The 10,849-nt window shown below is 33.9% G+C and overlaps 1 long non-coding RNA gene across 1 annotated transcript; it reads left to right on the top strand.

Annotated features, from left to right (window-relative positions):
• Positions 1-333: 333 nt before the first annotated feature.
• Positions 334-1,475, top strand: LOC127433022 (uncharacterized). Its single transcript, XR_007895824.1, has 3 exons — positions 334-485; positions 735-774; positions 928-1,475. It is a non-coding gene; the product is annotated as an uncharacterized LOC127433022 (long non-coding RNA).
• The last annotated feature ends 9,374 nt before the right edge of the window (positions 1,476-10,849 follow it).

Here is a 10,849-nt window from a genome sequence, read left to right as displayed (position 1 = left end):
ACAATAACAAACCTCTTACATACAGAACAACATAGGACAAAGTCAATACTTTTTCTTTAAAAAGCTTCTAAAAGAGAGCTGGCTGGCTGGCGCATGCACATACGCACGTACACACGCACGTTGTTTTGGCTAAAAATAAATTCTGAGGAATTTAACCAATAACAAATGCAAAAGCACATGACATTTGAGAAGAACAAATAGAACTTTAGCCCTAGAACTTGGCTTCACTTAAATATTTTATTCTGTCATTTGATTGGATGATATATTTTGTGTCAGTAGTGACTAGTAATAATTCACTACCACAAAGCATGTAAGGTGGCAGCTGTTGTTTCCATAAACCCAAGAGTTTTTTCTCATAGACTATCAGGATGAAGGTGGTTGTTGCTCTACTGTTGCTGTACTGTGTGCTGCTCCATGATGTACAAACTGAGGTGGCAGATTTAATGGCCAAAGAAAATAGCAACCAGCCCAACATCTGGACTGAGGTGAGGGATGTGAGAGAAATGATGGTGGAGCTCAGAGTCAAGTTAGATATGGTGATGAAAGATAATGCAAGTCAGTACTGATGGTTGCTTCTGTCACCCTTTAAAATAATTGTGTACTTAAAATTGTGTAGTATAGGAGATATATATATATAGTATTTATACTATTCAATGGGCTAACATACTGTACAAAATTATATGTCAGCAAACATGTATTAAAGTGTTTCATATGTTTGTTTTATTGTTTTATAGAAATGGTAGAACACATGGAGTGAAAAAAAAAAGAATGCAGGTATTCAAACGTGTTTTTAGAAGCCACTCCCACTTCAAAATGGAAAGTAATAAAAAGACAAAAGATTAAAGAGCAAATTCAATGTAATTCATAAAATACAAATAAAAATGCTTTTTGGAGATCAGCTAAAATGAATGATTTGCGTACTTGTAGGGATGAATGACCGACTGAAGATCAGTGAAACCCAGCTGGAAGAGTTTAAGAGAGATAATGCAGGTAAATTGGTATAATCAAAATGTAAAAAGTAAGGATTGTCTTATATTCATATAGCGGTTATAATTAATTATTTTATTATTATTATTATTATTATTGTTGTTGTTGTTGTTGTTGTGTGTAATCTGCGTATATAATGTTAAGTGTATGCTGATCACTTCTTGGACTGTGAACTGTGAATGGTGTAATATTTTCTGACTACAGAAAAAACAAAGATGTAGGTCCCTACAACATAGAAATCACACTGATTCACACACACTATTCAATAACGTCTTCACCAATTTTGGCTACAACTACAATCCAACCACATGTCCACAGTCTTGATTAATGGAAACTCTCCATGTCGTGCTAGGAAACTGCACAGAATTTATAGAAATGCAAATTCTAATTTTGATCAATTATCAGTTATTCAGCAGACCCTGTTTATTTATTTATTTATTATTGATTCATAAAGTGTCTTCAAAGCATCGATTAAAAGAATCTACTACTTCAGATTCACTGTGTGTGGTGCTCAAAGTGCAAATTCAATGGGTAGATTATTGTATAAAAATGGTGCAAAAATTGTATCAGCAGGACAGGCACAATCACAATCAGCACAGATATGCATCCAATGCAGCTGTCCTGCAGTTGGAAGTGGGTGATTTGGTTTCAGTGAAGCTTCTCCCAGGTTACACTGTCTATGACAGCACTTTACCCTTTGTAGTCACATAACATTGCACATTCTAATTTTAATCTGCAACTGCAACAAAATATACGAATAAGAAAAAAGTTAAATATGACCAAAGTAAAAGTAAAAAGCATTTAAAGTATATTTTACTGAACATTCAGTGTTCAACAAAGGTTGCACCGATGTTTCCATCCTTGTTCTAGTTCATTAAATGAAAGTTGTCTTTGAAGATTTAAATGACAGTGAATGTTTAAGTACACAAAACAGCCCTTTTTTAATTTATTTTTTTATCCTGACTGCTATGTTCGACTATGCTATGTACAGGGTTGGGGAGTAACGGAATACATGTAACGGGAATACGTAATTAAAATACAAAATTTAAGTAACTGTATTCCAGTACAGTTACAATTTAAATCATTGGTATTTAGAATACAGTTACATTTAAAAAGTATTTTGATTACTGAAGAGATTACTTTGCATTTTATTGTCATTTGTTTCATTTAATATTTAGTCCTTTCAGATGGAAAACATTTCTACATATAAATTATGCGATCCAAAGTGCATTTGAACAGCGGTGAAACACTTTCTTATGATGTGTTACATTCATACGAGCAGACAGAGAAGTCAGTTTGAAGTAAGTTTTGAGCAGAAGAAATAGAAATAAACCTTGTGTAAATTGTCAGCTTTACGCTAAGCTAAAATGCTATTTCTAGCTATTTTACATGCACATGTTACCAGGCACGATCATATTTTTTTATCAAGAAAATTCACGTTGGACCATCATTTCTTTTTTCCAGTAAGACCTTTGATATTAGGGCAAAAATCGTATAACTTGACAATAATTTTTGTATTGTTTTCCTGTAAAAATATCTAAAAATCCTTAAAACAAGATCAATTTGATTTATCTTGTTTTAGAAACAACACTGCATAAGATATTTAGGTTTTTCAGAGAATGTATTTTTAACATGTGTATTTTGTCTTACTGTACTGGCAGAGTTTTTATAGTGAAAACAAGTGAAAAAATCTACCAGTGCTGAAGAAGTAATCCAAAGTATTTAGAATACATTACTGACCTTGAGTAATCTAACGGAATACATTACAAATTACATTTTACAGCATGTATTCTGTAATCTGTAGTGGAATACATTTCAAAAGTAACCCTCCTAACCCTGGCTATGTATGACTATGTTTCACCAAACATATTTACATTTGGGTCTATAGATGTACAACTTACAGGATTACAGCTGTACACTCAAATGGCAATAGCCGTGTCAGACTGTACATGTGTTGTACTTGCCACAGTTTACTTCCACTATTCTACACTACTACACTTTTCATAAAAGAAAGGTTGAAGAACACATAAGAAGTGGGGGCATAACGGCAAAAAAATGGATGAGGTAAAGGGGGTGGAATGAGGTCCCAAGTCACTAAAGATCTGAGGTTTGCATTTAGGGGTTAAGCAAGCAAAACAGCCATGGACAATTCTGTTTTTTTAGTGTCTACATATGTGGAAAATATCTGTGCAATTATGATTCATCTTAGTGGTATTATTTCCCTAAAAACACATTGTATTCACTCTTAGGGATGTGCTCTTTTGTTTCTGAGCTCTTTATAGTAACAGCGAGTAATTACACTCTACATAACTCTGGTTGTTAATCTTACACTTTGCCATCAAATTTTTTTTTTTTTATAATAATTTTACATACTATATTTTGTGTTATATAATGATTGTATGCCTGTACAGTCTCCTTTTGATAATCTTTTGGTTTCTTTTTCTTATAATGTTTAATTAAAGTATTGATAAATCTCCTTTACATTTTAGCTTCCCATTTTTTAGTGAAACAACGGAATCTTTGAGAGAGATTTATTGTTTGTTTGATATTTTGACTGCACCACTGCAGAATGTCTGATGATAATATTGTTGTTAAAGGCTGACATTGTGGATTGTTGATCAATTTATAGTAGGATTGTGGATATTTGCAGATCTAACTTACAAACAGCAGCAATGGATAATGCATTTTAAAATTAATTAACATGAGCAAAATTAAGTCATTCTGAAGACAATCTTTTTTATCTGTTGACTTGATTTTCATAATTTGATTTTGAATGTCTTCAACTATTTTTATGTATTTAGATAAAACCTTGATTACTTGATTACTTAATAATTGTATGATTGTGAATTAGCACAGTATGTTTGCTTTTACTATTAAACTTTCATTTTTATTCTCTTTAAAAAAAGAAATTCTCATGCTTTTGCTTAAGTCAGCTCTTGCTTTTTAACTGTTGCTAATTCATGACAGTAGTGATGTGTGTAAATCTGACAAAGTATCTACAGTATATAAACATAAATTCCTTCTCCCCTTAAACTTTGCCACAGTTTTCCACAGTGAAATGAATTACAGCTACTACTGTCATGAATTAGCAATTGTTGAAAAGCACGAGTTTGCTGAAGTATCAGAATTATTAAAATGTTGTTTTTAATAGATAACTCTTAAATTGGTTTAAACAAACTAACCAGGTTTAAACAAGGTTTAAAACTGCTACTACAAAAAAAAAAAAAAAAAAAAAAAAAAAGGTAACACATTACAATAAGGTTCTATTCATTAACAATAGTTAATGCATTAGGTATCATAAACTAACAATAAACGATATATATTTTACACAGTTTATTAATCTTTGTTAATATTAGTAGTTAATAAAAAAAAACAATTTTTCATTGTTAGTCAATGTTAGTTCATAGTACATTAACTAATGTTAGTAAATACAACTTTTGATTTAAAAAATGTGTTAGTATATGTTGACTAAAATTCATAAATGCTTAATAAGTATTGTTCATAGTTAGTTCATGCTAACTAATGTTGTTAACTAATGTTAACAAATAAACCTTATTGTAAAGTGTTACCACTGAACTATAGATTTTGAAATTTATAATACATAATTTTTGTTATTTTCTGTGCTTTTTTTCTTAAAACATTTTAAAATAACATTGTATTGCACTGTGAAAAATGTTTACAGTAAGTAGGCATGCCTTAACTACAAATTTTCTGTAATGTTGGTAATTTTAACACAGCCCCTTGGCATGCAGAACCTCTCCCTTTCTCCCCCCCCCCTCTCTCTCTCGCCCCCTCCCTCCCTGCCTAATTTCAGCTGAATTTAGGATGCCTCTGACCCAGCACTGGATATACATATGTGAATGAGGTTGAGACAGGGAGAGGGCGAGGGATAGAGAAGTGACTCAGAGAGAGACTAAGAAAGAGGGAGAGAGAGAGAGAGAGTACGTGCGAGGCTGAGGACACAGATAAATTCATCTTTGTGCTTGCTGCCTCAGCAGTGAAGGTGAGAGCAAATCAAAGCAAATCAAAAGCAAACATCTCTGGAGAGAGCAGCTGAACAGCATCCAATCTGAGGGACAATGATGACTGTCTGCGGAGAGTTAGAGGAGTGAGTGTGAGGGCAGGTGCTGTGTTTGAACACAAGCTTGTGCATGGATTTGAGTCATCTTTAAGAGTCTGTTCACTGCCCCCACTTACTGGACAACAGGACTGCTTCTGGATATTCAAACCTCTAGATAAATACCTGCAATATGTCATGAACGTGTAGAGTTTTGGTCTCTAGACGTAACTGAAGGTAAGTCCTTGTATATGCACAAAATAATGGGTATTGTTTTGTTTTGTTTTTGTTTTTTTAATCCATTTTGTGCCAGATGTATCATAGCTACTAATTAAAATGTATTCGTTGTTGTGCCTGGGCTGTGGCCTAGCTGTTAGTGCATGTGTGCTGATAATTTGAGCTGTGGTGCTAATGGGGATGATACAAGTTCAAATCCTGGTTGCAACATTTCTTAATCAAATTTCTCAAAATGTAATTTGTCACCAATTCACAAATACACTTAACAACAGACACGCACATTTATGTTGTTGCTGTTTACTCAAGAGTAAATAGACTGCAGTTTCTCAATATTCATTAAAACTTTAAGTATTATTTTTTGAACAGATACAGTAGATCAAATGTAATGGAATTCAAATATGTCACGGCATAGTTAATCTTACTGATTACAAACTGGTCTCTCTCTCTCAAATTCCAAATTCAAATGATCTGTATCGGGGTAACTGTGTAGTAGCACGATGTTGCCAAAGCACTGATTAACAAAGAACTCTCACTCCATGTCCTCCTTCTTTTATGTATATATAATAAAGCCAACAGACACCAGCCAACAGAAACCATGAGGAAAGCGGCTTAATAAACATATTAAATATTGTCTTAATGAAAATGCAAAAATGCTAACAAGTTTTTGTGAGGTTTAGGTTTAGGGGTAAGTGCGGCATGGTGGCTCAGTAGTTAGCATTATCGGCTCAAATGGGCCTTTCTGTGTGGAGTTTGCATGTTCTCCCCGTGTTCGTGTAGGTTTCCTCCAGTGCTCCGGTTTCCCCCACAGATCCAAAAAGATTAAGTGAATTGGAGTCTCTAAATTGCCCCGTAGGTGTGAGTGAGAGTCCCTCAGCCACCGAGGGTTGTGTCAGGAAGGGTGTCCGAAGTAAAACCTGTGCCAAGTCAAATATATGTGGATGGTCTGCTGTGGTGACCCCTAATGGGAGTAGCCGAAAGAAGAAGAAGAGGTTTAGGGTAAGTGAAGGGTTAGTTCAGAATAAAAAGAAAATAGAATTCAATAGAAAGTCCTCACCATGAGTGTTTGCAGTAAATGTGGTAATGGCTAAAAAGAAGTGATTAAGAGAAAGTGATAAAGTTTGGCTGAAAGTCACAGTGCAGTTTTCATGTCTTGTTGACACATTTCACACATATACACACGTGCGTACGGTTTTGAAGCAGCATTTTCTGAGAGCAGTTCATTCGAAAATGTACAGTCAGTCACTGATTAATATCCTCTTTGTCAAGAGATTGCATAAATTATTAAGGTGCGCAAGGTGGGTTGAATGAGAGAGCGGGCAGCTGAGCCTGGCTGGCAGGGGTCCAGGTGTAGCAGTGGAAAGGAGAGTCAGGTCAGAGCAGAACAAAACGTTTGTCAGTGTGTGAAATATTTAATTAGTCACCCACACAGGCATAGACACACACTCATATTGACACTGTTCAACAGCAAGGAGACTGCAGCTTCTTTATATTCATGAAAATTTTAAGTATTCCTTATTGAACAGATAGATCAGAGGTAATGGAATTCAAATATGTTACAAATATGAGTACAGTTGTAATTATTGCACATTACGCTCTCTCTCTCTCTCTCTCTCTCTCTCTCTCACACACACACACACACACACACTCACTCTCTCTCTCACTCTCTCTCTCTCTCTCACTCTCTCTCACACACACACACACACACACACTCTCTCTCTCTCTCTCACACATACACACACACACACACACACACACACACACTCTCTCTCTCTCACTCTCTCTCTTTCACATACACACACTCTCTCTCTCTCTCTCTCTCTCTCTCTCTCACACACACACACACACACACAATCTCTCTCTCTCTATTTTACTGTTCTTGTGATTTCACTTTGTTCTCTCTTTCATCTGTTTTGCTTATGCTTTTCAAATAGGAATCAGGAAGTTCCTTTGTGTATTCTGTTTTAAGGCTACTGTATGTGCTATGCAACAGCACTGCCATTATTGAAGCATTGCAATGATTTTTTGTTGGCATCATACCTCTCATAATGGATTGTACGTCTGCTTTTGTGGTTCTGCTTTTTCATCCAATGACCTGAAATATTTATTTCAAACTAAATTACATGCAGTAGCAGATGGTTGACATTTGCAGTTTTTGTATGTGGGTCATTCTCAGAAGATGGTGCCATTTGTGTGCCATGTGTGAGCTATGTGTGCCCCCATAATTTACTACTAATATTACAGTTTTTCTGCATTGCTAAAACACATTTCTTGAAACCTTCGCCCATTTTCTTAAAACTTTAAACAAACAACCAAATCTTCAATCTACATTCACAAAACCCCTGACTCTTCTGTCAAAATCAACCAATCGCTTCAAAGCCGTTTCAACTGTGCTCAAAATCAAACAATGCTTTCAGATCTTATGCACAGCAAGTTAGTATATAAACACTACAGAGCATTCATTAGACACTTCATCAGAAAATCGAGAACACAGCATCTAGGGCATGTAGTTACAGAAAGAATATTTATTGTATATAGTAGACACATTTTGCAATTACTGTCAAAAAAGTATAGTAATCACAACCAGTGTTGGGTATAATGCATTACTAAGTAATTAATTACTGTAATTAAATTACTTTTTCATTTTGCATTACTCTTAATTTGTCAGTAATTTAATTCCATTTACTTCTGATGTAATTGTGTTAAATACTGTATAGACTATAGAACAATTTTATATAAAACAATAGTGAATTTAAAATTGAAATGTTAAAATGTATGTATTCTTATTTAATGCAGGCCCCGCACATTCTTTGGCTAGTTCATGAATAATTTATTTGATTTGATATGATATGATTTATTTGAAAGAATTAAAAGAACAATTTCATCTTATATTTTTCATCTGGTCGAGGTTGATAAGGGTTTTAGAAAGTAATTAGTAATAAGTAATGCAATTACTTTTCAGACAGAAAATTAGTACAGTTATCTAATTACACTGAAAAAGATGTATTTACAGTTTTTCTCGATCGATTTTACACATTTCTCCAAACTCATGTCACTGCTCTCAACACACTTTGTAATTGTCCTAAACAGACTGTGCATTTTTCTCGATTTTCCTAATTTTCTCGAAACACTACATACAAATTTCTCTGATCTAAAATTCATGCTTTCAAAACAGTTAATACAAACAACTAAATTAAAGTCATACTCTTAAATGCACATGTCAGGTTGTCAAATGCCTTCATATTGATATCTGCTGTGTTAGTAATGCACACAGCAAAGAAAATGCAATTTACAAAAATTTTCACACAACTGTCATGACTTTGCTATCTATAAAAGGGGTCAAATATGAAAATTCAGAGCAAACAAATAATGAGGAAGAAGAAGAAGAAGAGGAAGAACAACACAAAGAAGAGGTGCAAAATGAGAAGAGGTAGAGTGGGTAAAGGAAGAGAAAATAGAAGGAAGAAGAGATGAGAAAGTGTTCTCAACTCTTTCAGGGGTGAGCACTGCATTGAAAGAGTTGAGGAAGACCAAATGGAGATGGTGTAATGATGGTGAGCAGAGAGAAAGAGGACAGCAGGGTGGAAGAGTAAAGAAGACACAGAAGAGGCTCAAATGACCTGATAGTTCTTCTAATTTATCATATTATGAATCACGGTCTCTCTGAGACATACAAAGTGTTCAGCCTAATGTGAGCAGATCTACAGTGACTTCAATCTCAACAAAAAAGAAGAGGGGGAAATGCCATTCCTCTGCATGCCAGTAAATCAGTGTCCACAGTTACTGTACCATCTGTGCTTATAGTGCTGCCTTAGGTCCATACAATTTAGCAAGACTGCTATTTTTTGGTTTGTTTGTTGTTTTTTTTTTTTTTTTCAGTAAACTTCTTCATCATCCTTCCAGAGGAAGAGCAGGGGCAACTACAAATTTAGAGGCATTTTATGAAAACTTCAGATTTTTATGATAAATGTGTTATTTCAATTATAGAGTTGTGTCTATAGCTGAAAATGTTATGAATTCAATAGAGAACACATCTATAGTTTTGGTGTTATTATTTAGTTTTAATAAATGCATTATCAGGAAAGAATATGTTGCTTCATTATACAGTGAAATTAAATTGTTCTGCAAATCTGAGTGTCTGTTTCATCAGCTGTGTGAATTGTTTTGAGAGCATTGACTATCGTTTGGAGAAATGTGTAAAATCAATCGAAAAAAACTGTAGTAGTTAGTAATCAATTACTTTTTTAGAGTAACTTACCCAACACTGATTACAACTTACAGTAGTACAGTGAATATATTGTATACTGTAAGTACTGCAAGTAATAAAGTATTGAATATCTGTATAATCAGCTCTAGCATACTGTAAAAATACTGCAGTCCAACTGCAAAACCCCAAAGAACAATGAACACTAAATAAAATACATATTACAGTAAACTCAAAAATGTTGTGCAACTGCAAAATCAAAGTCAGTGTGAGATTCATTCTGCCTCAGCATCATTAGAAAAAAGTGTTTACAATTTTTAGTCTTTGTGTGTAAACGACAACTGTGTTGTAGTTGTGTTTAACTTTTGCTGCCAGTGTTTACCATTTTGCAACACAAGTGCATTACAGTGTGAAATGTGTTTTAGTGAGTGAGAATGTGTTTTGCAAAAAGAGTGACTGATTCAACAAATGGGTTTAGGCCACTGAGCATTTGGTTCAGAGAATGGGGTTTAGTGTTTTAGCAATTCAGAAAAACTGTAATTTACAGGATACTGAACTTAGTCACATTATTTGATAGATTTAATTCTGTGTGTATATAATGCAAGGCACATTTGAAAATATAGCTTTAAATTTAATGTTTAAATGTTAAAAAGCCATGACAAGTCATGATATAGGCCTACGAGATGACAAAATTGCAAGTCTTTTACTCCCATTGAGAAAAATAAACAAACCATGTTAATAAAATTTTTCCTTAAATTAACCCCTAGAATCCAAACTTACACATGTAACCATTAAGTCTAAGTACTTACCCAAACTCTAAACATTGGGGTTTGTAATGAGATGAGGTAAGCATATTACTGGCTATTGACATTCACCATTCATTTGTATTGCATAATAATTGACAAAATAATTGCATAAAAATATGGAATGAGTAATCAAATTTGTTCACATTTTAAAATAAAGTGTTGGATAGGAGGCTAGCTAAAACTTGATTTCTGTATTGTATCGATTTGTTATTCTGTTTGTTGATTGGTTGATCTCAGTGGGAATAAAAATCCCTTTCAATAGTCGTTACTGATACCAGTGAAATTTTAAAGTTCTCGATACCAATTTCAATACCACAGCAAAAATGTGCTAATATGGTAATGTACTATTGAACACAAAACTTTAGCCTATTTAAAGTTACATTTTAATGTAAATAATATATTTAAAGATATGCATGTTTCCTTCAAATGCTTCTCAATTAAGCATGCATTGCTCAAGTGTTTTTAAGCAGGGCCCTACTGAAAATTTCTCAGAAATTTTACAAATATTTTTTCCAGAATTCCATGTTTTAAAGTTTAATTTAATTTCATCATCAAAATGGT

This window comes from Myxocyprinus asiaticus, chromosome 42, assembly GCF_019703515.2.
Source record: "Myxocyprinus asiaticus isolate MX2 ecotype Aquarium Trade chromosome 42, UBuf_Myxa_2, whole genome shotgun sequence".
NCBI lineage: Eukaryota > Metazoa > Chordata > Actinopteri > Cypriniformes > Catostomidae > Myxocyprinus > Myxocyprinus asiaticus.
This window is presented reverse-complemented; position numbering and strand designations above follow the sequence as displayed.